General features: G+C 40.5%; 1 protein-coding gene and 1 long non-coding RNA gene across 11 annotated transcripts in view; one reads left to right on the top strand and one right to left on the bottom strand.

Annotated features, from left to right (window-relative positions):
• LOC145524142 (uncharacterized) overlaps nucleotides 1–24,038 on the bottom strand; it is a 40,107-nt gene extending 16,069 nt beyond the window's left edge. Inside the window, exon 1 of the long non-coding RNA XR_014067253.1 lies at nucleotides 23,882–24,038. This is a non-coding gene — a long non-coding RNA (uncharacterized LOC145524142). The remainder of the gene's footprint in view (nucleotides 1–23,881) is intronic.
• A 94-nt stretch (nucleotides 24,039–24,132) lies between these two features.
• Nucleotides 24,133–25,274, top strand: part of KMT2E (lysine methyltransferase 2E (inactive)) — a 90,107-nt gene continuing 88,965 nt past the window's right edge. For 6 of the 10 annotated variants that reach the window (XM_081535841.1, XM_081535834.1, XM_081535839.1 and 3 more), the window contains exon 1: nucleotides 24,133–24,450. The gene's annotated coding sequence lies outside the window, so the exon portion shown is untranslated. Of the gene's footprint in view, nucleotides 24,455–25,274 lie in introns of all 10 variants that reach the window. The other 4 variants (XM_081535837.1, XM_081535835.1, XM_081535836.1 and 1 more) reach the window with 1 other exon arrangement.

Genomic DNA, 25,274 nt, shown 5'->3' on the forward strand with positions numbered 1-25,274 from the left:
TCATTTGTTTTCAACTTGTGGCCCTTCTACATTCCAGGAGGCCCACCCCCCAGGCCTGTGTCTATGGCTGATTCATAACCTTGCACCCACACAAGTCTAGGCATTCACTGGGATCCTAACAAAGAGGTTAAGGTGTAAACCTGCAGGAAGTTTTTAAGGACCAGAGGGAGTTGGGAGTGAGGGGAAGACGGGAGAAAAAGTGAAAAGAGAGGAAAAGCAACTAGATGATCATATACTTGCCCCAAGCAAATGAGCATCTATGTTGGGGAGGCCTGGCTGATTGAAGGTCTGCTGAATGTGGCTTCGATAGCCAAGACCCTGACTTTGATTCTGCAGCACAGCTTCCAGTGAGAGAGCTCACTGTCCAACGTGGGGTGACCAGGCTGATCCGAGTGTGAACACCTCTCCCCATCATCGAGTTTATTTTATATGTTTGCATGGCCAGATCTGTGTTCCCAGCTGTAAGGCTTAGGGTGTGCAGTGTGTTCCCTGGAGGGTAAACCAAAGCAGCTGCGATCTTCTGCCAGGGAAGAACTTACTGCCCCAGCTTGGAGGTTCAGTGGACGATGAGTGCAAAAAGCTTTCTAGAATAGAAAATGAGATACCCCATGGGCCAATCTTTGAGAACTGCAAGCTGCCAAGCAAATGTGAACCATCAAGGATCTAAAAAAATATCATTATGGTAGGGCTAGATAGATGGGCTTTCTTGACAGGAAGAATCCTCTGAATGCCTGAAGGGAGTTGCAAGATTTTCCTTGCACTTCTGAAGACTACATAACTTAGAATTCTCCCTTTGAAAGTGTTTCTGATGCCCTTTGAGGCCATGGGCTCTAGAGGATGACTCAGGTTGGAAGTGTGGCTCTGACATTTATCTGGGTGACCTAGAGCATATTTTTTCTTCTGGAAAATGGGGATAATATCATTTGCCTAACTAGATTGTGGTTTTGAGAGTTAGAAGTAATGTACAGTGCCTGTAATTATATACCCTTTAAGAAATAGGGATGCAGATATCCACCACGCTTCCAGACTTCAGAATTGGCATGAATTGACTCAGTAGATGGGACCAGAGATGAGAATCACATCTAGGCTTTTATTCTTTACTTTTTAAACTACTCATTAGCATTCTTTACATTCTCCAACTAGCAGATTATGAGTCAAAATCAATTACTGTCTTTAAGTATGTTTAGTAGTGACTGATCTATTAAGTGTAAAAGAAAGATAGCTAGCGATTATTATGTTCCTAGTATGTGCAGAGCATCCACGTTAGTGTTCTTAAGTATCATCCTTATTTTACAGATGAGGAAACTGAAGCACAGAGATTAAGGAACTAGTTAGTGCAAGGTCACAGCCTAGTGAGTGTCATGACTAGGAAATAACGTGTAGATACAGAGGGGGGTCAGTCTTGGCAGATGTCGGAAAAAAGCAATATCAGTCACACTGGGAAGGTGGATTGAAATTTAAATTTTATTCTCTTCCAGTTAACAGGTAAGCAAAGATAAACTATGCTTTTGTCACTTAAAAATTGCACTAGAGGGCGCCAAATACACAATTGTGACTTTAGACTGTTTTGCTAATATAGTTCCCACAGTGCAACAAAACATATAATCAGTAAAGATTCAAGTGAGAAGGCCATCCCAGAAAGAGTGTGATGCAGTGTAGGACAATTAAACAGCTGTATTTCTAGCCCCACAATTAAAAGAAAGGAAAAACCCTCGTGCTTTATATTCAGCAATTTATAATTTGCCTCTACCTGATACTGATTGTTATTCAAAGTGCCTTTCAGCTGTTTTTCAAATTTCTCTTTGCTCTGCGACCTGAGTGGTGAAGAGTAACCTGGAAAAGGGTAGGGTAGTCTGGATGAAAATAAATTTTTAAAAATTAAACACTGAGATATTTTATTTTTTAAAATTTATTTAGCAAAGTAAATCATGCATATTTTTTTTAAAAAGAAAAGAAAATACCCCACCTTACATCCAAGCACTTAAAATTAAAAGGAACAACACCCCATCCTTGACCTCAAGAGGCAACATCTTTGAGAGGTTAACTCCAGATTCCTAAATAATGTTTATGTTTCTATTTCTTGATTTATCAAACTGACATTATTTATCTTTATGGGCTTTCCAGGTGGTGCCAGTGGTAAAGAACCTGCCTGCCAATGCAGGTAGAAGCAACAGATGCAGGTTTGATTCCTGAGTTAGAAAGATCTCCTGGAAGAGGGCACAGCAATCCACCTCAGTATACAAAATAACTTTTATTTCCCCATATTGAGAGGAATAACTCAGCATTGCAGAACATTTAATTTTTTTTACAATAACAAGATTACTTTGTATATGTGATTTCATCAAATTATACATGATGCTTATCTTTCCATGTCATTAAGCATTGAAAATGTCATTTCATTTTTTTTTTAAACTGTAGTGTAACTTACATAAAAAATGTTCTAACGTGTAAGGAACCTCCACCTCTTTAACCAGCGTGAAGATAAGATCCTTTCACTTCACAGTAGGAATTGTGATATTTGAAGATCTTGTCTTAGTTAGGCAGCAGTGAGAATAGTGTCTGAAGGGGCAAGGGCTTAAGAGTCCTCATGGGAATGCAGAAATCAATTAAAACAAGTTAACAACTCAGTCTAGAAAAGTTCTAATTACTCCTCAACATCTCAAGATCAAATGGATGATGAATGAGTTAGTCACAAGTTTGGAGTTTGTCAATTTTTTGGTGGAAAATAACTTTTGAATGCTTAGTTCTCTTATCATTTCCTTATAAATTATCACAAGCAGCACAGAAAACTGCTAGTCATTAGTGCAACTAACAAAAAAAAATCTAGCATCTTTGTCTAGATCTTTTTTCACCACCCCATCTCCAATCTGCACCTGGCTCCAAATGGTAGGGGGCACGGGTTGGGAAGTATTATGGTTTGTTGTCAGTTAGCAACAGCCTAAAATGCACCTGGGAGGAAGCCTGTCTACTACTACTCCATTTTCCCTCTGAAATAAAAACAGAACGCTACAACCATACCAAACCTAGGCTTGTCTATCATCCCTACAAAATACTCATCCAGTACTAAGCTCTGCAATAACGGTCAAGCTGAATACGAACAGAAACTTCTTCAGAACCAGGAGCTTGAAAGGATGCCTGGGAGCTGGTAGCATTCTAAGAAACTCTTTCCGATGGGAGGAGGCCATTCCTATGGGGACAGGGAGAAGCCTTACCGAACACAACCAACATAATATTGAACAAATAGATGCTCGATAAATATTTTATACATTTCCTTATTTTTTACTTAGCCTTTATGCTAGATACAACTCTATGCCAGGTATGCTAAGGGGTGTGTATGCTTTACCTCATTTGATCCATCAACAAATGACTCAGCAACATTCATCTTTTAAATTTGGACACAGCTGGTAAACGGTGACAGGGGACTCAGAATTCAAATACAGATCCTTCCCATGACAGGGACATTGTCGTTCTGGCCTCCTCTAGCAGAGCATAATGAACAGTCATTCCCACTCGGCACGTAGGACAATGGACAGATTGACCGCCACCAGTATTTCCTAAGATGGTGGTTGTGGCCCGATTCAGTTTGAGCAGTGTGCACCGCGGCAAATTGTAAGATACATTATATACTTTCTGGAAGTAATGAAAAGCTGACCTTAAAGTGTATCAACCAGTACACTGAACACCGAAAAGGCTAAAGCTCTGGGCCCCGGGGCCCCAGGAAACGCTAGGCGGAAGTGGGCTCGGCAGTGGAGGAAGTGCGTTTTTGAGGCTCCTCCGCGACGACGCGGGCGGGGCGGCAGCTCCAGCCAGGCGGCGGTTGCGCGGCCTGCCCTCTCCCCCGACCCCGTGGAACTGCTGGCTGCTGGCAGCCGGGCAGTCTCGGCCGAGGGGCGGCGGGGTCTCTGGAGACGCGAGAGCCGCTTTCCGGGGCCAACCCCTCCTCCTCCCCCGCCGCGAGGGCGGCGCCCATGTGACGCTGGTAGCGGCCCGGCTACGCCCATCTCGGCGCGGGCCAGCCGAGTGCCTGGGCGAGCGCGCCAGGGCCCGACTCGCTCGGGCCAGAGGCCAAGCCTCGACCTTGCTGCATCTGCTGCACAGCCACCCACAGCTCCCTCTTCCAGACCGGGAGCCAGTGTTTGGACGGCTGGGTAGAGTTCACGAGGGCAAATTCCATCCCACCAGGAGCGAGCGAGTTCTGAATGAAGAGAAAGGGGATCTTGGGTGTGTCCACTGTATGATTAAGCCCGTTTATCATATATACAGTGAAAGGGCCTATTTCCACAAAAGGCCAAAAGTGGATAACAGAACCTCTCCTTCCTCTTGATTGGCCCCATTTTGAAGAGGGTTAACTTCTGTTAGCGTTTCCAACTAAAGTTCCTCACTGTGGCTTCTTACCTCCACTTTGAAGTCAGCTAGTTTCTCCAAGGTCTGTTGAGGGAAGAGGTTGTTCTAAGCTAGAACAGGGTGCTGGGATAACAGTAGCTAAAGGCCTCGTTACTAACCACGAGTCAGCGGATGGCACCGAGAGTCGTGTGTGCACTCTGTAATGCACATTTACAGCATGCTGAGAATTCTTAGGCTTTATGGGGCTTCCCTGGTGGCTCAGATAGTAAAGAATCTGCCTGCAATGCGGAAGACCAAGTGCAGTCCCTGGGTTGGGAAGACCCTGGAGAAGGAAACGGCAACCCACTCCAGTACTCTTGCCTGGAGAATCCCATGGACAGAGGAGCCTGCCAGGATACAGTCCATGGGGTCGCAAAGAGTCGGACACAACTGTGCGACTACCACTTCACGGGGCTGTCAAAAGGTCATGGCACAAAATAAGTTAGGAATCTGCATTATTTGGGATCTAGGGGAGTATCTCTGGAAGAAACTGATGTTGAAGGTCATTTAAGCTTATTTTCTGGGAGCCTGAAACAATCTTAGCCCAAATAATTTGGTTCCATGAAACGCCATAAGAAAAGGAAGGATTCTGATGAACTACTTGAATCCACACTCTGGAGGTGTTTTGAAGCTGTATTCCCTATGTACAAAGACCTTGCTTTTTGCACCTGAATTCGCCTTGACTATTTTCCAGTTAATGGTTGGGTTCACAGATTACAAATGTAACTGTAAAAAAGTTTTTTTTAAAGCCTACCAAAGGTTAGCAGTAACAGATTGTTTATGGTGAACCTAACTGTGCAGACAAGTAACTTCCTTTTAAATACCAATTTTCTTAAAGATTGCTAATTTCCTTGTTATAATATTTCAACTCATTTGGCCAGGCAAAATCCTTCTCTCCTGCCTCCACAACTGTCTTTGTAAGTGCTTTCATTATTCTCTGACATCCTGCAGTTAAGTATCTTTTTTTTTACATCAAGTTAATCATTCAGTTTTCCTGTTCAACAAGAATAGAGAGGAGAGGGACTATCAAATCTCAGATGTGATGCAATTATTTCATCTGTGTGCAGCTGAAAATAGGAATTTTCTCTCCCTTCTTCCCCTGTAGGATTGCACTGTAAATTCATAGCTCCTTTAAAAAACCATGATTGCTCAAACACACTCCTATTTACAACTGTTCAAGCTACAGCCTGTAATATTTGCATTCCTGAAGTCTTATTAAAATATTGATCCGGGTTTCATAAAACATCTCATAAGTGAGGAGCCTGTATTATGGTATCCTTTCTCTTCTGATTCTAAATAATTCTATTTTAAGAGACAAACTCTTCACTGAAATTTAGTACCTCAAAAAAGGTTAAATTTTCTCGAGTATACCTTTTCAAAATACAGGACTGATTTGATTTTAACTTGGTAGGTTTGTCAAAAACAGGCACCACAATTAATTCTGCTATAGGTTGACCCAGAATCCCCATTTTAAGAACTACTGGCTTAAAAGCAAATACATCATGGTTGCTTGGAATCATTTCTCTGGTTAGTCTCAAGCTATCTGTATTTTATACAATCAGGTAGAAAATACTTAAGGAGGCATGACAGTCACCAAACTAATTTATGCAAAAGTGCAAATTTGCTTTGGAATTCTTGAAGTTCTGTCCTATTATAGGAAAGGAACACAGCCAAATAAAATGTGCTGGATGGAAATGTGGCCTTTTTATAGAAAAACCAGTTTGTACAAATGCTTTGTTATTTATTCAAGATGTTTTAGGCTCGGAGATAACGTATGCCAAGTTTATTAAACCAGTTTAAGCTCTCTTTCACTGATTTATGATTAAAATGTACAATTCTTTATTACCTTGTTTACTGCCAACCAAGGGCCTGGGGTTGAGGGAAAGCACTCAAATGGACCAAGCTTTTGCAGGCCAAGGACCTGAATCAAGTTGTGAAATAAAAGGCCCTGTACTGCAGTCACACCTTGCCAAATACTTGGTAAAATTAGTTAGCTAAATCCAGTGAGACACTTCTCAAAGATATCAGACAGATGCTGCTTCTTTTATAGCTGTGTCCATCTGTGACAAGCAGCTACAGCATTCTTGATACTACCAGTCCTCAACCCAGTGGGACCTTGCACCAAGATCAGTGCCATAAGGTAGAAGAACATGCAATCTGATCGTATTTGCTACTTCCTAAACAAGTGTAAGAATATACTTGCTAAGTTTGTATATTGCCTACAAGTGCTAAATTGTTCTGCAAAACGAAAGATGACTTAGAGGAAGACATTTTTAGAAAGATAGGGCACCTGGAAAATAAGAAGCAAGAAAAAAAGCTTAGGAGAAACACTACGGTACTGTACACTTTAAAATTTAAGATGACAGACCTCATGTATGTATTTTACCAAAATTAGAAGAAAATCTTATAAGGTAATTTTTGCAGTTTAAACTCCTTACTCAGTCCCCTCTGTGAAACTGTCAGTAAAGTATATATTATGTATTAATGCCTCATGAAGTAAATTCTCTTATTGGTGAATGTGATTAAGTGCACAGTTGTTTTAAACTTTAGTATGTCAAAGGCTGCCCAAGGAAGGCAACTACACATACGATCTACATGAATTGGTGACCAATTTTTAGGTTCAATACAGCTTTGCTAATTGCTTTATAAAATGCCAACACCTCACTGAAGAGTACACTATTTCAAAAGAAAATCTTGACAATGCTTATTAAACTTCAATTAACTTTATTAGTAGTCTGTCAAGTAATAAAGTATTCATAGTAATCTGTGGCTTAGTGCCATATTTGAAGGTTACTTTCCTAGTGAGGAGACAAATAATTGTTTTCCATTTATTAATGTCACTTATCCCATCAATTATTTTTGAATACTGAGCATGATTCAGGCCCTGAATCACAATTTCCTTAATGCATTAGCTTGTTTCTCTTTAAAATACAGGTAGTGCTAACACTGTACTTCCCTGGTGGCTCAGCGGTAAAGAACCTGCCTGCAATGAAGGAGATGCAGGACCGATCCCTGGGGCGGGAAGATCCCCCGGAGAAGGAAATGGCAACCCACTCCAGTGTTCTTCCCTGGGAAATCCCGTGGACAGAGGAGTCTGGCATGCTCCAGTCCAGAGTCGCAACAGAGTCAGACACGAGTGAGTGACTAAACAACAACATGATACTTCAGAGAATGCTGTTGTACGACCAACTATGCAGCACTCAGCAGAGGACAAAGTAAAATCCTACCCCTACAAAAGAAGTATGTGCTATATGTACATACTTCCTATATGTCACTAAGATATAGGGTATAAAGCATTATACTAACAGTTTAAATGTATTAAGAACATTTTTTACGTTATTATAAATTCATTTTAATCACAGCATATTATTCCATGTACTGGCTCAGACACAGGGTATATAATTATTTGCCTATTCCTTAGCCATTTCTTGGTATGTGTAGTCTGACCTCCTGGCTAACCTGGCTTCCTTTTCTGTGTACCAATTGATCCCTTGATGACCAGCAGGCTCTCTGGCTTACCGGTTACCATTTGAGCATTATTTGTTTTCATAAGTCTTAAGTTCAGAATACTTTAACTGCTCTAGTTCAGGAATCCACAATCTTTTTTTTTTCCTGTATGGGGGGGGGGTCACAAAGAAAATATTTTAGGCTTTTCAAACCACAGTCTCAGTCAAATAGGGTGCCCCTACCCCCACAATAACACTTCAAAAATATGAACGACGTTCTTAACTCCTCAGCTATAAAGACACAGGCAGTGCTGGCTAGTTTGCCTATTCTTATTCTAGTCCTTAATGGAATAAAGGGTAGATAAACCCCAACTTCATGCAAGCATGTATGGTCACAGTAACTTAACAAGTGCTGGCTGAATATTTATTTCAACATGGTCTTCATCATAATGCTTTCTGGCACCTGAAAATATCACCAAGTGCTTGTTTGGCCAATTAATACAGCATGTATTAAAACATACTCACACTTTACCTTAGGGAAAAAGAAATTCAATGATTATGAAGAAATAACTCAAACTGAGATTTAAATTTATTGTAATGTATACAGTTATATACTATGTGTATAATTTTAGTTTTATGTGTAACACCTTTTATCTCAAATAGCTTCTGAAACTTGCTGTAATTCTAGTAACATAATGGAAGTTATTTTTTGAATATTCCCAAAGATTTTAAAATAACATTAAAAAAAAAATTAAGGTTAAATTTCTCCAATAGTTCTTGCTTACTTGGTTAGTCTACTTACAAGTGAGTTACATGTCCAAATAACTTTTGCTGTTTGCCACCTACCTATCCAGTTCCTCATTTTACTCATCATGTTTTGTGGGACAGAACCAATTTGGAAAAATGTATTCATTTCCAGAGGTGCAAAGGAAAAAAGAGCTGACCACACAGATGCCCAGTATCATTGAGGCTGTTTAAACAGAAGTCAGTAACTTGTTGGGCAAACTAATGCATGCATAAAAAGGGAGGGAGAGGTAAACACTGTATATCGGAGGTTTTTAGGCTAATCTGAATTCTATCAATCTCTGCTAACATCTGCTATGCTCATGCTGCATGGAGCAAGACTGACCATTTTGATAGCCCACAGATGTACATACGTTCATATACAATGTTTGAGAGGAATTTAATGGTGTGTTCTTGTTCATGTATTTGGCACTTTTAAACTCAGCCATCTTCTTAAGACCAGTAACTCCATCCTTCTCTCTGCCCTTCAGTGCTTGTATGGCACATTATTTTTAACTGTAGCAACTCACAAATTATCCCTCACTGCCTCTTTGAACAGGAAGAATGCTCAACATAGTGGAATTTTGGAAGGACTAAATTCCACACCTTATTTGCTCTTTCAGACTTGAATTTATTAGGCACAATGTGTTGGAATACACTCATCTGGAACAAATTTTCTTTCCTTCTCACCCCACAAATTATCTTATCCATACATTCTAAATGCATTTATGTCATCTTGCTTTTCAAGTTGAAGAATCCCATAATTAATGACATGACCACTTAGGTTTCCCATTTAAAGCAAATCTATGTTTTAATTTTGGGGGAAAAAAGGTAACAAAAAAAATCAGTTAAGTGAGATACACACACTACTATATATAAAATACATAATAAAAACCAGGGCATTCTATTCAACACTCTGTAATGACCTACGTGTGGAAAGAATTTTAACAAGATTGATATATGTGTATGTACAACTGATTCACTTTGTAGTACACCTGAAACTGACATATTGCAAATCAACTATACTCCATTAAAAGTTAATTAAAAACCAAAAAGAAATAAGTGAAGTGAGGGTAAGATAAGGAGTAACTATGATTCTTTAAGATAGCCAAATGCTTCATCATCTAAACAGTGATGCCTATGAATGCAACTCCCACTGTCCCTACCCAGTATCCATTGAAACACTGCCAAGACAATTAGTTTGGCACAATCAGCAGGCAAAGACCTCCTTGAGCTTAGTTCTGATCTAGAGTAAGGTAAATTTTACATTTTCTATTCCAGATTAATCCTCTGGACAATATGGTGGCTATATCAAGACTAAAAGATATGTCAGCATTCTCAGAAACAACCTCCGTCTCCCCCTCACACACACCCCCACACAATGTTGATTACCAGCTTGATGGAAGCATAAACTCTTGGTATACTATTTACTATATTTTCATATATATATCTCCATATGCTATATTATGGATTTGCTGAAGTCATTTGTAGTTCTTTATATTTGACATTTATAAATAAGTTAAGTCAAAAGAATACTAATTTAACAATCTAAATGTAAGATCAAAAAACCTGTTGTTAATAAGCAAACTGGTATCTCTTGGACTGAAGGCAGAGTAACCAAGGAGCAGGTATATTTGAAAAAAAGGTCATTTATCAGTTTATGAAGAAAAGACACATTATAATCTCTTTAGCCAGTAATTTCCTTCAAGGAGGTTATTATACAGGAAGTCTAGGAGTGTGCATCAAGTTGCCTGGTGAATATGATACATGTGGAATTATATGATGAGAATATTTACTGGTATTGGAGCTGGACTTTTTATGTTTAAGTGGGTCCTTAAGTCCTAGCTCATGATATCTAAAGTTCTTAAAATCTACTACTCTTTAAGTTACTAATATTAAATGAAAGGATGCTTCTTTCTGCTCTTGAGTTGCACTTCTGGGACTTAAAGTTCCTGCTTTTACCTTTAAGAGACAACAGTAACCTTGGTTGAAAAATCTTGGTCTAAATATTTCAGAACAGTTAGTTGTAAAAGTAATAGGATGAAATGTCACTATGTTTAAAATAACAGCTGACAGCTCCTCCCCATTTAAAATACTCCTATATATTAAAAGAGTATAGAAATAAGGTATTTTTCACAAAAAACCTAAGCACTCCTAAAAAAGAGACTGATTCCCAGCTTAACAAGACTTGACCCTTAGGTACCACAGAAAAAAGTTCATCAGAACATTATGATTTTTTTAGGAAACAAATTATTCTGATGAAACCTCCAAGAAGAAACTAAATGGTTCATGCCAATAGTACCTCCAAGCTTCTTAGGTTGGAGGTACAATAAAGCTCTCCAAAAAAGAAATAGGGGGTGGGGAACAACTGCTGGCACTGTAGTAGTGAAATGCTTCATTCCATGTAAGTGTTTTATCAAAGTAGCACCTGCATGGAAAGTACCTGAGCATGAGAAGTTGCTGCAAAATGCAGATTCCTGGGTCACACTAAGGCGTTCAGCAATTGTGGTTCTTAAGGAATTGCTACACTCGAAGAAAATTATGAATGATCCATAACAACCTGTTTGGGGGAACTCGGGTGGAGTCCTGGAATGTATAGTTAGTAAGCTTCCCAGATAATTATGGTAGTCTAACTACCATAATAGTCAGTAGTTCTTGGGAACTACTGACATGCAACATTTTAACATGCCTGTAGTAGAGAAGCTAATTTTTTAAGTGTTTTTTTTTTAATTTTCTTAAAGGCTTGGTAGCCATGAGTATGACCGTGGGCATAAGAATTTATCTTCAATGAAAAATCAATTAAGTTGTTAGAAATGGGTGACCAACCTTAAGTCTGCCTTGAATTAAATGTGTGATGATATTTCTACCAGTTCTTTATGTAGCATTTTCACCTAACACTTAGGAAAAGAATTTGTCAGGATTTGTAGAACAGAATGTATCAACTTATAAAAATGTTACAAATCTTAGAAGATTTTTAACAGTGCCAAACCTGCCTGACGATTATAAAATTGCTCCTGTTGTGGAAGGGACTGGTCAACACATTACCGGATTCAACTTTATAAAAATGAATATCAACAATATCATCTGTTGATTGTAAACTATTAAGAATTCAGATTAAGTACCTTTCTGTGCAGACATAAACATGTACTTTTTTATCAAAGCCATTTTGGGATGTTTAGTCCCTACGACTGTTGCTGCATATTGGTAAGCATTTATGATCTCCATTCATTATTTGTGGGACCACACCTATTCTTCTGAAATGAGATACCAGAATCTAGTCCTGAAAGTCTATCCTGTTAATAGGGTTGTTGATCAGTTTAGAAAAGTTCGCAATGGAAAGGTTCTTTTTTCTAATGTAATTAAGCAAAAGTACCTGTACAGTTATCTTTTTATTATTATTATGCTATGGAAAGGCAAGTTTAACCAGAAAAATAATAATTTATAACCAAATATCAGAGGTTGGACAGGAATTTTCAATTGATCAACACAATTGAACACTTTTTTTTGAGGAGGCTTTTATCTGCAATGGACAAACAGTACTAGGATACCCTTCACTTGGGATTGTTAGTCTTTCAAAGATAGAACTGATGTTCAATCATTCATCCACCTCCACCCCCAAATAGAGTGGCTTTGCTCTTGGGCACAACCATTACCATTTTCCTAGCTTTTAAACTACAAAAATTCATCTCTAACCCTCTTTACTTCTCTTCACAATTAAAGTTCAGGAGCTATTTTGCAGTTTCATACTTACAACAAAGAGAAAGGAGACTTAAGTAATTAAAAACATTTACTTGAGCACTTACTATGCCCTGGGAATTAATGCAGGGACTATGCATTTATCTGAGAGAGACAATGCAAGTTAAACATTGCCCTTCAAGGGCTCACATTCTAGCAGGGGGAGGAGATTCTTATTATAACAAACTGCTATGATATTAATAGAACTGGGTAAAGGGTACATGGAATTATAGTAACAACAGACTTCTTGGAGAGCACCAGAGAAAGCTTCAGAGAGAAAAGAACACTTGAACTGAAGGATGCATTTACAAGGCCGTAGAGTAGGAATATTCCATGAAGAGATGATACAAAGAAAGGTCTGACAGAACAAGTTAAGTTTGGAGATCTGAAAGCAGTAATATGGGTGGAAGCAAAAGGAAAAGCAAGGGAGGAAAAAAGGGAGGAGCCACCAAATCACAGAGTTCCTTCCTTTATGCCACTCTAGGAGCATGGATTCCTTTAAAGCATTTCAAGTAAGATCAGATTCACATTTTAGTAAGATCACTTTGAAGGATGATAGATAGATTAGAAGGGGCAAGATTAAAGCCAGAGTAAGCTATGTCACTACATAATTTTATATAGAGAGACTCATTTATTTGGCGAATATTTAGGGTGACAGGCTACTCTATGCCAGGTCTGAGCTAAAATAGTGGCAATGATCATGAAGACAAGGGGATGTAAACCAAAAAATAATGGACATACTTATGGACATACCAGACACCAAGTGTTGAAATGAGAGAGGGTTCCTGGGTTTTGACAAGTTGTAGATCATACTGTTTACATCATATTTTTAAAGATAATATACAAGCATTTTGCCTTATCACTACAAACTAGAACAACTCTGAAGAAAAATGCTTTCTGGTAATACTTGTCTGCTGCAGAAAATTCATCGGTAAGCCTACAACCCAGAGAGAACCAGTGAAACCATTCTACTTTATTTCCTTTACCCTCATTTCTGTGAAAGCACACATAATACACAAATGCCCTATGAACTATACATTTTCATGTTTTTGTTACCATTTCTTTGTAGTATACAATGCTCTGAAATGATTCTTTAAAAATATGGCTGTACTTATGCACATATTCTACTTTAAATTGTTGGAATTTTATAATCTTTTTACATATTTGTCTACTTATAGGACTGACTTGTCACAAGAGAGTTGAGATAACATGAATGATTCAGAAATAATATAATCCAAAATGAATTCTGGATAATTTTTCATTACTCCACAGCAAAATGAGAATAAGAACTATGTAGCAAGTTTTTCAGGCTTCCCTGGTGGCTCAGTGGTAAAGAATTTGCCTGCAATCCCTGGGTCAGGAAGATCCCCTGGAGGACGGAATGGAATCTCACTCCAGTATTCTTGCCTAGAGAATCCCATGGACAGAGAAGCCTGGTGGGCTGCAGTCCACAGTGTCACACAGAGTTGGACAGACTGAAGGGACTAAGCAGCAGCAGTAAGTTTTTCAAAGTAACAATTTCTAAAATCAACAGACCATGTCCTTATTTGCTGTTAGTAACTATTTTTGAAAAAGGAGGACAGTGTTGCTATTTAGACAACTAAATCTAGCAACTCTATAGTGTATTTGATTAGGCCTAAACCCCTGCCAACTAGTTCTTTTTAGTTTGCCTCTCATACATACAGAATTGAATTGCTACATTCTACCAAAAAACCCTACAAGTTTCATGATTATTTTGCCTTGTTGATTCATATCTTAAGAGATCTATGGACACACATTGTTTGATCTGTCCTAAATTTTGTTATCCTATCTTCAAAACAATGACTCTGTTAGGCTCCTATAAGACATTAGACCTAGACTATGAGGCAAAGTCCTTGATTTAGAACAAATCTAACCAGCTTGTTGGGAAGCTATCTAGTTGCTCACTTCTACTAATATATAAGGGAGTTGCCCATGTATCTCTACAAAGACAGTTCATTATGACTAATAATTACCCTGTTCTTCTAAGTACCTTTCTTCCAAGTAGCTTAACAACTTTAGGTACACAATGCCTCTTTGATGCATAGTAGCAGAATGAGCAAGCAAGGAAGTAAGTTCTGCCAGTGAGAGGGAGAGGCTGCAAGGGAATGAATAAATTCTAAAAAATGAAACTACTTTCAAGTTCATGCTTTAAGTCAAAATAGCCTGTGATGTCAAAACTCTTCCTTATGCTCTCAATCTAACATATTTACCTTCACCTGATCATTCTGGGGCCCCAAGTTCTAAAAAGTTTGCTGGTCTGGCTGTAATTACTGAGTTCTAAAATAACAAATTTTGTGATTGATATGAAGATCTTTTCACTGAGAATTCCTTTCCAAAGAACAAAATTAAATATCCACATATGAATGCTTAACTATCCTCTTCCCATCTTCTAAGCCTTACCTCATTTGATTTTATAATCTGATTCCTTCATTTTACATTGCTGATTCATTTCAGAATGATTATATTTTAATTTCACACAAATTATGTTATTTCACAAAAATGCATAGTAAGGAAAAACTGCATTTATAAATGGAACATTTATTCCAGTGGGAACATATGATTTGTTTTGCTGTTTGAAAAATGGAAAACATAACCTAAGTATTGTTTATTACTAGTATTTTTGGAACAAATGATGGCAAGGGCTGGTGGGAGAAAAAAAAAGGTTATGCATAGACAACCAAGCAGCCGCTTCACTTCCACAAATAATTGATTTTACTAAATACCTGATTCAGAAAACTTAACCATTTGTTCAAAGAATTTACCTTTAAAAAATTTTTCACTTTGATCTAAGCCTCCAATTAAATTCCTGTCAGAATTTAGACCTTATTCTTGAACATAATTTGATAATTCCCATTTGGCTGATAAAAAAAGGTAGTTCAGTTCAGTTCAGTCGCTCAGTCGTGTCTGACTCTTTGCGACCCCATGAACCGTAGGGATACATAGAAATAACTATGCTATAGCTATTATAGTCTCATAATCATGAAATTTTGATTTTCATGGCATAAACCTCTGCTACTTTCAATGTTTTCTGTTTTGTTTTTAATTTCAGAGAAGGCTATTTGGACCAAAAACTATGAATTAGGAAGTAATCTACTACTAACTTCATTGAAAGCTCAGTTTACTCTGCAGTTTAATGTGAGGAAATTTTAAGAAAGTCTTATCTCCCCATCAATTTAACTGGTCATCTTTACAGAGGCTGAGGGCTTCAATAATACCAAAGTTTGACTTGGTTAACTGATTCTTGCCTACAGAGGTAAGGATAAATGTAGATCACTTAATACACATATTTCAACAGTATACACTGTTACATTAACTACACAAACTGCAATTAATCAAATGAGTAATCAAAAGGGAAGTCTGGAGAATACAGAAGAGGAAAAAGGGGGAGGACAGGAAGAATGGGAACCAAAAATTAAGTGTCTACTCTATGTTAATGATCATGTAGGAGAGCAAGACAAAGATACATAAAGTACTGAAAACAAACATGAATGACTTCTTTAATGTAATAAGCACTCACTGATTAGGATTCAAATAAAAATTAAGGAAAAAAGAAAACATGATCAAATTTGGTCATACCTAGAAAAATGAAGTACTTAAATCCAAGTTATCTTGATGGATATTTCCTCACTTGTAAAGACAAGCAAAACCAAGTCTCTTCTATCACTAAAAACTAATTTCTGTAAGACACAGCACAAAGGCAAAGGTAACACTAGCTCATGTAACCGATTAAGCACAGCTGTCCCTTCATATCCTTGCCCCCCAGATATCAAGATCCCTTATAAATTGTATTCATTCTTAGCTTGTTCTGATGTTTAGCTACTTGTGAACATTTACAAATTATGACTCTGGTATATAAAATGTTACATAACAGACTCTACTAAATGTCCAGTTTTCAATTTGGAGTTAGTAAGCAATATCTGGGTCCCTGTGAAGTCCCTGAGGACTTCTGTGAGACAAGTCAGTAATTTTCCTCTTTGAAACTATTTCCTCAAAAGAGGAGAAAGAAGACAGAATAAATGACTTGAGCTTCACTGACAAAAGGACTCTAGATTAAAAAAAAAAAAAAAGTCATCTGGTTCCAGTCCACCCTCTTTTCCAGTCTCATCACTCAGTGTACTTCATGTAAGACTAGTCAAACAGGTTTCTTATACTTAGAACATATTTTCTCTACTCCTGTTCTTTGCTCCCACCCCATCCACTATTGAAATCCACATTTTCCCTCCTAGTTCAAAAATTCAATTTCCTCTACAAAGCACATTACCTGTTTGTTATCTGGGGCTCCTGGTTGAATGCTTACAATACATACCTACAAGGCTTAATCCCGAAGTGTTAGTTGCTCAGTTGTGTCCAACTTTTTGGCACCCCATAGACTGTAGCCCGCCAGGCTCCTCTATCCATGGAATTCTCCAGGCAAGAATATTGGAGTGGGTTGTCAAGCCCTTCTCCGAGGGATCTTCCCAACCCAAGGACTGAACCCGGGTCTCCCATATTGCAGGCAGATTCTTTACCATCTGAGTCACTGGGGAAGCCCGATCTCAAACCAGATTATATATTAATAGAATACAGGCTAGTCCTATGCTGTGCTTAGTCGCTCAGTCGTGTCCAACTCTTTGCGACCCCATGGACTGCAGCCCGCCAGGCTCCTCTGTCCATGGGGATTCTCCAGGCAAGAATACTGGAGTGGGTTGCCATGCCCTCCCCCAGGGGATCTTCCCAACCCTGTGATCAAACCCAGGTCTCCCACATTACAGGCAGATTCTTTAGTAACTGAGCCACCAGAAACCCTAGCTTCTACAATAACAGGTACAAATATTTAAGTGAAAAGGCCCAGGTGGCAGAATGCAGATTTGAGGCCTAACAACACTGGCAAAATAGGTGAATGGATGGGTAGGTGGGACAACAACCCCAAAAGTTTTGTAACATGATGGTATAGAATCAACCAGAACATTTTCCATCCATTTATATATCCAACTGACTTGCTATCATTACCATAAACACATGCTATAGCAAAATGTTCAGGCAGTTTTATGTTATTCCCGCAACAAAACTGAGTGCCTATTAAATGCCAGAACTCTGCACTTCAGCTACAAAGATGAGACACTGCCTACCAATATTTCATAAACTATAACGAAAAAGAACTTGGAACAGGACAGTGTGATAGACACAGAATTAACAAAGAAAAGGGAATATCTCATTTTCTGGAGATAAACAGGAGACAGATGAAGGACGTCACATGCCATAGGGTGTGTTCTAGCTTGATCCTCAAATGTGGCAAACTAATTGAGTGTTTTAAGCAAAAAAGATTGATTGGAAAAATGTTTGATTATATAAATTTACCTAGAAAGCGAGAACCATTAAAAGGAAACAAAAGGAGAAAAGCTAAGAGAAAAAAGGTCAGTTTTGAATTTGTTCAGAGACGTGTGAGATATTTAGCAGTTCCAATTGAGTTCAGAGACTATAAATTCTGGAGTCATCAACAGGTAAAAGGGTGGGAATTGACTGTGTAAAGGTGATTCAATGGACATGAATTTAAGCAAACTCGGGGAGATAGTGGAGGCCAGAGGAGCCTGGTGTGCTACTGTCCATGGGGTCGCAGAGAGTTGGACACAACTTAGCGACTAAACAACAAAAGGTGATTGTGGACATAGCACTGGGAAACAAGAAGCAGAAAAAAGCAATTAATAAAAACAAGGACAGGAGCAGTAACTAGCAAAGGGAATTAGCATATAGACCAAGGAGTTTTGAAGAGGTATATTCTAAGGAATCACATACTATAGGTTATGCAACACCACATCTGGAGCACATAATACAGAACTTTCACAAAATGTTATAAATGCAAACAGTTGTATATAGTCTTTTCTTATTTCCTAAGATAAAACTTACCTAAAAGGCTGAGTTTGTGGAGAAGGGGAACTAGTTAACTTTTAGTCATTTAAAGTTCCAAGATGGTACAAGTGAACCCCTGACCTCTATGTTATGGGTTGAATATCTCTTAAGTCATATATAATTTTTCAAAGGAGTTTATATTGTCAACCTAAAGAGCTAGGAATTATCTTCCATGTTTCCATGTATCTTAAATATGGTGTGAAAAGTATTAGTCGTCGTGTCCACCTCTTTGTGGACTCCATGGACTATAGCCCACCCGGCTCCTCTGTCCATGGAACTCTCCAGTAAGAATCTTGGAGTGGGTGGCCATTCCCTTCTCCAAGGCATCTTCCCAACCCAGGGATTGAATCTGGATCTCCCATCCATCTGAGCCACCAGGGAAGCCCTAAATATGGTAGGAATGCAAATTATTTCATTGAAATTAGAGCTAGAATTCCAATCTGTCTCAAGAACAAAGCAACTGCAGAAAGAAAACCATAATATGTATCATAAATCTAAGATACAAATATTAACATACTTTGAGAGGGTACTTCCCTGGTGGCTCAGCTGGTAAAGCATCCACCTGCAATGCAAGAGACCTGGGTTCGATCACTGGGTAGTGAAGATCCTCTGAAGGAAATGGCAACCCACTCCAGTATTCTTGCTGGGAAATCCCATGGACAGAGGAGCCTGGCAAGTTAGAGTCCATGGAGTCACAAGAGTCAGACACAACTTAGTGACCAAACCACCATCACCTTTAAAAATAAATACTTTTGAGGATAAAATATATTAAAGTGATACAATCCCTAGGAATAAATTGTCACTTAATTTAACTTGGTTTAACTTTCAGTTGTATGAAATACCATTTACCCTGGGTCCATAACCCAAATTACTTTTAATAGGATCAGCATCATATAAAAGATTGTTTACTGAAGGTATGTTCTGTACCTCAGAAACACAATGTTGGCCATGCCCTTTTCTGTTAAGTTGTGTGCATATAATAAAGGAGAAACAAAAAAAACCCAAACCCAGTTTTCTTCTGTAAGAAATTTAAGTGCAAGATCAACACTGAAGCAAGCAGAATTTATGGCAAACATAAGCACTGAAGAAAAAAATGGCATAAAATACTTTTCCTACATCACTCAAGAGAAGGTGGGGTCTATAGGTTTTTGCTATTTCCTATTTGCTTCACATAGATAGAAGAAGAAACACGATTTTTCTAGTTTCCAGGTGAAATCCTATATTTACAGATGTTTCAAACTTGAACTAAACATAAACAAGTCAACAAGGAAGAGACTATGGACCTGATCTTTTTCAATAGCAGAGAGCAGGTAACTTTCTTTTAGATACTTAGAGGAACAAACTTATTAACTCTCCTTAAGAGAAAAACATCAATTTGACCTAAGGTATCCAAAACCCTGGAAAGTTTTTTTGACCAACACTTGCAAATACGAATTTTAGTGTTAACACAAATAAACACCTTGCCCAGGGAGAATAAGATAGCACTTAATCTGTGCCCACCCACCCCCAGGAAGTTAAACTAAGCAAGCCGTATATGTTGTTTAACTATAATATTTTAAGGTATATTTAATGGTTTCAACTCAAACAGTTCTCAGATATAAATCTTTTCATTCTGCATTTAAAGGCCATTACAGTCAGGGAGAGATGGAGCAGAGCAGTTTTATATAAAAACAAAATCCACTGAAAGTCACATGTAATTAAGATGATTTCTTTTTTTACTATGAATTTAGTTTCAGCAAATGTCAAAAAATAAAGTTAATAGACAATGACTATTCAAAAATCCCCCCAAAAGCTTTAAGACAGAAGGGTTATCAGTGTTTATGCTAAAAGCTCAAATTTGATTTACTGCAGGGCTTTGTTTTACATACCATTTTAATAAGCCCTATTATTGGAATGCCAACCTTATAATACATAAAATACATGCAGCTGCTAGTGGCTGACACAGTAACACATAAAATGACAAGCGACAAAAACACAAGGGCAGAACTTATTGGGTCCTCTATATCAGAGCAAGCAGTACATGATAAGCCCCAAATACATTAAGGAACTATAAAACCCAAATAATTTCTGGTGTTCAGATATCGTTGAAGTTTGTAGGTTAAAATGTCCGTTAATAGGTGAGAAATATGAACATCAAAAAATACTAAGGTCATTTGCTGTTTTCCCATCTTTGCCAGGGCAGTACTATCTCTGTCCCATTAGCAGCCTCCCCTCCCCATCTCACACATGAAAGGGGAGGAAACCTTGCTGCTGAGCATCATCAGCCCTTTACTCAAAATTCTGAGGGTCAAAAGAGGGTTTTTTGTTTTTGGCTTGTTGATTTAGTCTGAAAGCTAGTACTTTACAGTTTGGGATCAAGTACCAAGTATAATTTTTTTTTTTTTTTTAAATGAGTTCAGGAAGCCTGTTGTTCAGTCAGTATGTTGTGTGGAACTCTTTGCAACCCTCAGGAAGCCTGCGGCCCCTGGTAAACCTGAACACGACATCTGCAGCTCTGAGGCAAAAATTTGGATGTTTAATTAGAGAATGGCACAAATGAAATTGTTGAGGGAGAACATAAAATGCAAGAAGACAGACAAAGACAAGTAACTGCAAGTACTATTTCAAGTGTCATAGGAACGTAAAGAAAAATTAGAGCTAAATATGTTCATGGATTTGGCAATCAGGAACAATGTGGACACAAACTGATTAAAAGCACAAGGATTTGGTTCCATTAACTTGCAATATGGCCTGTTTCATTAAGGGACTTCCCTGGTGGCTCAGACGGTAAAGCGTCTGCCTACAATGTGGGAGACTCAGGTTCAATCCCTGGGTCGGGAAGATCTCCTGGAGAAGAAAATGGCACTCCAGTATTCTTGCCTGGAAAAATCCCATGGATGGTGGAACCTGGTAGGCTCCAGTCCATGGGGTCGCAAAGAGTCAGACACAACTGAGCAACTTAACTTTTCACTTTCGTTACTAAGACACAGTGAAGTTAGAGCATTTTGGAAATTGAATTTAAATCTACTGACTTCATATTTAGTCCCTCTTTTCTAAGCCAAAAGACAATTCCTTTAAGGGAAATGAGCCATTTACTTATAGGTCCCTGAAGTTACTCAAGAATTCTTATAGGAAAAAGGCCCAATTTATATTGAGAGTGGACAAAAAAGTTTAATTTTAAAATCTTTGTACTACTTAAAGTATTAAAAATTCAATCTTGTTTTCAAACTACCAAGTCTACAACTAAGACTAAGGAAATAGCTCAACCTTGGGTCCAGGTTAAACTTATCTTTTTAAAACCAATAAACATTCTGATAGCACCAAATATAGATATTCAGTAAAAATGCAAGTCAGGTTTTAGATGGAAAAGTGTTTGTTGAATAACTCCCAGCTCTCCCTCAACACTACCCAAGGTGAGAAGCCCTTTTAATTCTTCTCTAGTTCAGTTAATGGCTGCTATACTACTTTCGCAAGTGGGAATAATAATAAAATAAAATTAGACTTCCCTACTTAATCTGCCAATATTGACCATAAGAACTTTTGAGCTGCTGGAAATCTTCACCTAGTAAAGTTTCAAATACTAAAATTAAAATTCATACTTATACAAAAGTGATTTAGAGAGGCAAGTTTTAATATTTCATAATGATGCAGGAATCTTGATGAATAACATTTACCAAAAATGATTACAACTTCATTTTTATTTTTAAAAACCACAGTCAAGAGGACGACAGAAAAACAACAGAAGACCAAGAGTACTGAAAACACCCTTACAACTTCATGTATATTACAATACTAGCAGTTTTTATTCTGTATTACTAATCACGTCTAAATTAAAAAAAAAATTTCAGATAGGATTTCACATTCTTGTAGGATACACAGACAGAGAGAAAACGGGAAGAAAGTAAATACAGATAGAAGCAACAAGTTCGAAACGGGCCCTCAAACTTCAGATGGTATACTCCTTGATTTCTTTTTACTTTCAGGAAATTACAAGTGTTCCTGGGTATATATCATCACGCTTTTTACACTTGATTCCAAACTTAAGAATTATTTTGCTATTCGAATCTGAAAAACTTAAGTTTTCTCAGAAATTAATCGATATTCCTCGGCGCTGTGGCCCAGAAGCTAGACTCTTGACTCAGTCCAGTGGCCTTTCCCGACTCGTGGGTGATTCCAGCTCCCACATTAGGGACCTGCCACCTTACGTAAGTATACTTCGCAAGGAGAAAGGCAGATAAGAAAATAGGGCGACAAGCCTTTCCCTTCACCAACAGCCGTCACATCCCCATCAGGAGCGTCCCTGGGGGGCTTTCCCCAGCGAGCCGCAGCTGTTAAGCAGAATGGGGGAGGGGAAGCGCCCTCAGTCAACTCTTCCTCTTCAGGCCGCCGACGCCGACCGCACCACAGACTACTCCGCCCCAGCCCTTTCCCCTCCCCCGCCCCCGCCTGGGTCTGAGCCAAACCCCACAGGAATGCAGCCCGGTCACATGCGCTGCGGCGACGGTGGACGTGCCTCTCCCCCCGCGCCCCAAGGAGACCCAGCGCCATCTTGCCCTGACGCAGTTACTAAAGTCACGGGAGAATTTGTTTCCTCGTCCGCGCCAGCGCCCCAAAGTTTCGCAGAGGCCGAGCCGGGGCCCTCACCTCGCGCAGGGACAGGAGAAAATAGTCAAGGAAGAGCCTTTAGATTCCCTTCGCCACAGCTTGTGTTCCGAATCGGCCGCGGCATCAACGAACACCATCGTCACTTCTCCCTCTCGGCCTTTGCAACAGCCTCCCACGACGGCTCTGGCCCCACCCGCTGCTGCAGCATGAGGTCACTGCTAGCCAATCAGGACCCGCTCGACAGAATACATCAGACACTGATTGGCTGCATGGACCACCTCTGCCTCTCCCCACCCCGCTTACCGAGCGCTTCGGGTCGCTGTGGAGCAAGAAGACGGAAACCGCCATTTCGGGGAAAGACCCCGAAAACAAGAACCGCAATCACCGTGTCATTTTACTGGGGAAACCCTTTATTCTTTGGCCTTCCCTTTTGTTCTTCTATAGCCGTCTGTCTGACCCTCCCCCGTTTAGTCAACTGCCATCTAAAGGAATTCCCGATCCCCTCCCCGCACATTATCCCGCGGCGGGGAAATCGTTTCCCCGGGCCAAAGAAGTAGGAGGTAGCGACGGCAACTGCACCGACGGCAACGACAGCTTTTTACCCCGATACACGGTGGCAGGGAGGCGGCGCTGACGGTGGCTGTATTTTTCCAGCTGCTTCTCCCCCTGACCTCTTCCGTTTCTCGCTCCTCCATCGAGACGGCACTGGACTCAACAGCTTCGCTTTTATCCGGTGCTCGGAGCCTGCGCACTGAAGCCGCCTCAGCCCCTAGTGGGCGTCGAGTGACACCCTAACCGAGTTCACCCCGCTCCGGAGGCCAGACTGGGAGGTGGGGGGAGGAGGAAAGAACAGGACAGAGGTGGTTTTGGGAGTGGGAGAAAATGCTTGCGGGGAAAGGGGAAGGGGGTCTTTCCAAGGCCTACAATCATTATCCTTCCACCCAGTAGTGTCGCGCCCAAGCTCACCGATATCCAGACTTGAGGGCTACTCAGGGAAAGGGGATAAAGAACCAATCCCATCAAATACCGAAACTTTCCCAAACCTTCAGTGAATTGTTGACTGCATCTGTTGTGAAATAGACGGAGATTCTGTCGACCGCTCTGCCTCCGGTGGCTGTCTTCGAGCCTCCGTGGAGAGGAAACGGCGGGCGGCAGCCCGTAAGCAAAATGGCGGCGGGCAGCTTCGTCCCCTCCCCCTCTGCCCCTGCGGAGCGGGGCGGGCGGGCCCCGTGCACTTGCCGCCGCCGCGGCCGCCGCCGCCGCCGCGGCCGCCGCCGTCAGCCGCCATTTTCCCAGAGCGAGAGGCAGTGACACTGAGCGGGCGCAGGGGGCTGAGTCGGAGACGGTACCTGAGTTCGGGAGCGGCAGTAGAAGGGGCATAGACACTCTGAGCAGCCTCGCCGTGGCCTCTGCGTTCCTGTTGACTGTCTCTGTGCCCCCTCCCCTACTCCTCGGTTGCTGGCGAAGAGGCTGAGCGCTGCTGTTTGGGGAGGGGGTGTGTGTGTCTGCAGTGGCTGCTGTCGGGGGATCGTCTGACCGCGGAGGTGTGGAGAGACTCCTTGGGGGTCGAGGAGATAACGGGGTTCGGGTGTCTGGTGTGTGAACATCACAGGTCAGTGTCTGTCGTCTCCTTGGGAGTTCCTGGGGTTTGCGGGGTGGAGGGACGTGTGTTTCCAGGGGGAGGGGGCTTTCTCATCTTTATCTTTACGGTGTGGGGGAGTCGACGTTGACTCAGGTGTCTTGGCGGGGGCTAGACGTTGCTGGTTTGAATCGAATATATCCTTTTTCCTCCTTGTCCTTAGGAAGGGAGCATTATGGCGGGTTTTAGGGTTGGGGAAAGGAAAACTGGCAGTTAAACCCCCTTGAGAGTGGGAGTTAGGGAGGGGGCGCACTCATCGCCGGCAGCGGGTTAGAGCCGCTTGGATAAGGAGGTAGGTTTGTGACTGTTAGTAGGGTTTGTGTCGAAGTGGTCCCAGGAGCTGCCAGCTCTCTCCCTTTCCTCTACCGCATCTTGTTCAGGTGCTGGGAACCCGTATAGGCCCCATTTTCTTCTATTGCTTCCATTTGTCGCCTGGCAGTCTCTGGTTTAATTTTCTCATAAATACGAAGGGGTGGAAAGAACGCCTTGGGTATATCCCTTTGTGGGAGAACGAGTCAGCTCCTCATCCTCTCCGGGAAAGGGTAAACCCGCCCCTGAGGTGGTCACCCCAGCACCCAGCCGTCTCAGTCTGCCCCCCGCCCCCTCCTCTCTTGCATTATCGTCGCCCTTTACTGTAGCGGAGGCTTAGAAGCCACAATATGGCACATTTCAGGAAAGCTGATTTTGACCAAGGGACTGGCACAAACACAGTGGCAGCAGACACAGAAGAGAAACAAACGGTTCACTGTGCTAAACAGGGGAGGAGGAGAGAGCAAACAATCCGGAGGGCTCTCTTC

Source organism: Giraffa tippelskirchi, chromosome 10 (assembly GCF_054371585.1).
Source record: "Giraffa tippelskirchi isolate mGirTip1 chromosome 10, T2T-mGirTip1v1.2.pri, whole genome shotgun sequence".
Lineage (NCBI taxonomy): Eukaryota > Metazoa > Chordata > Mammalia > Artiodactyla > Giraffidae > Giraffa > Giraffa tippelskirchi.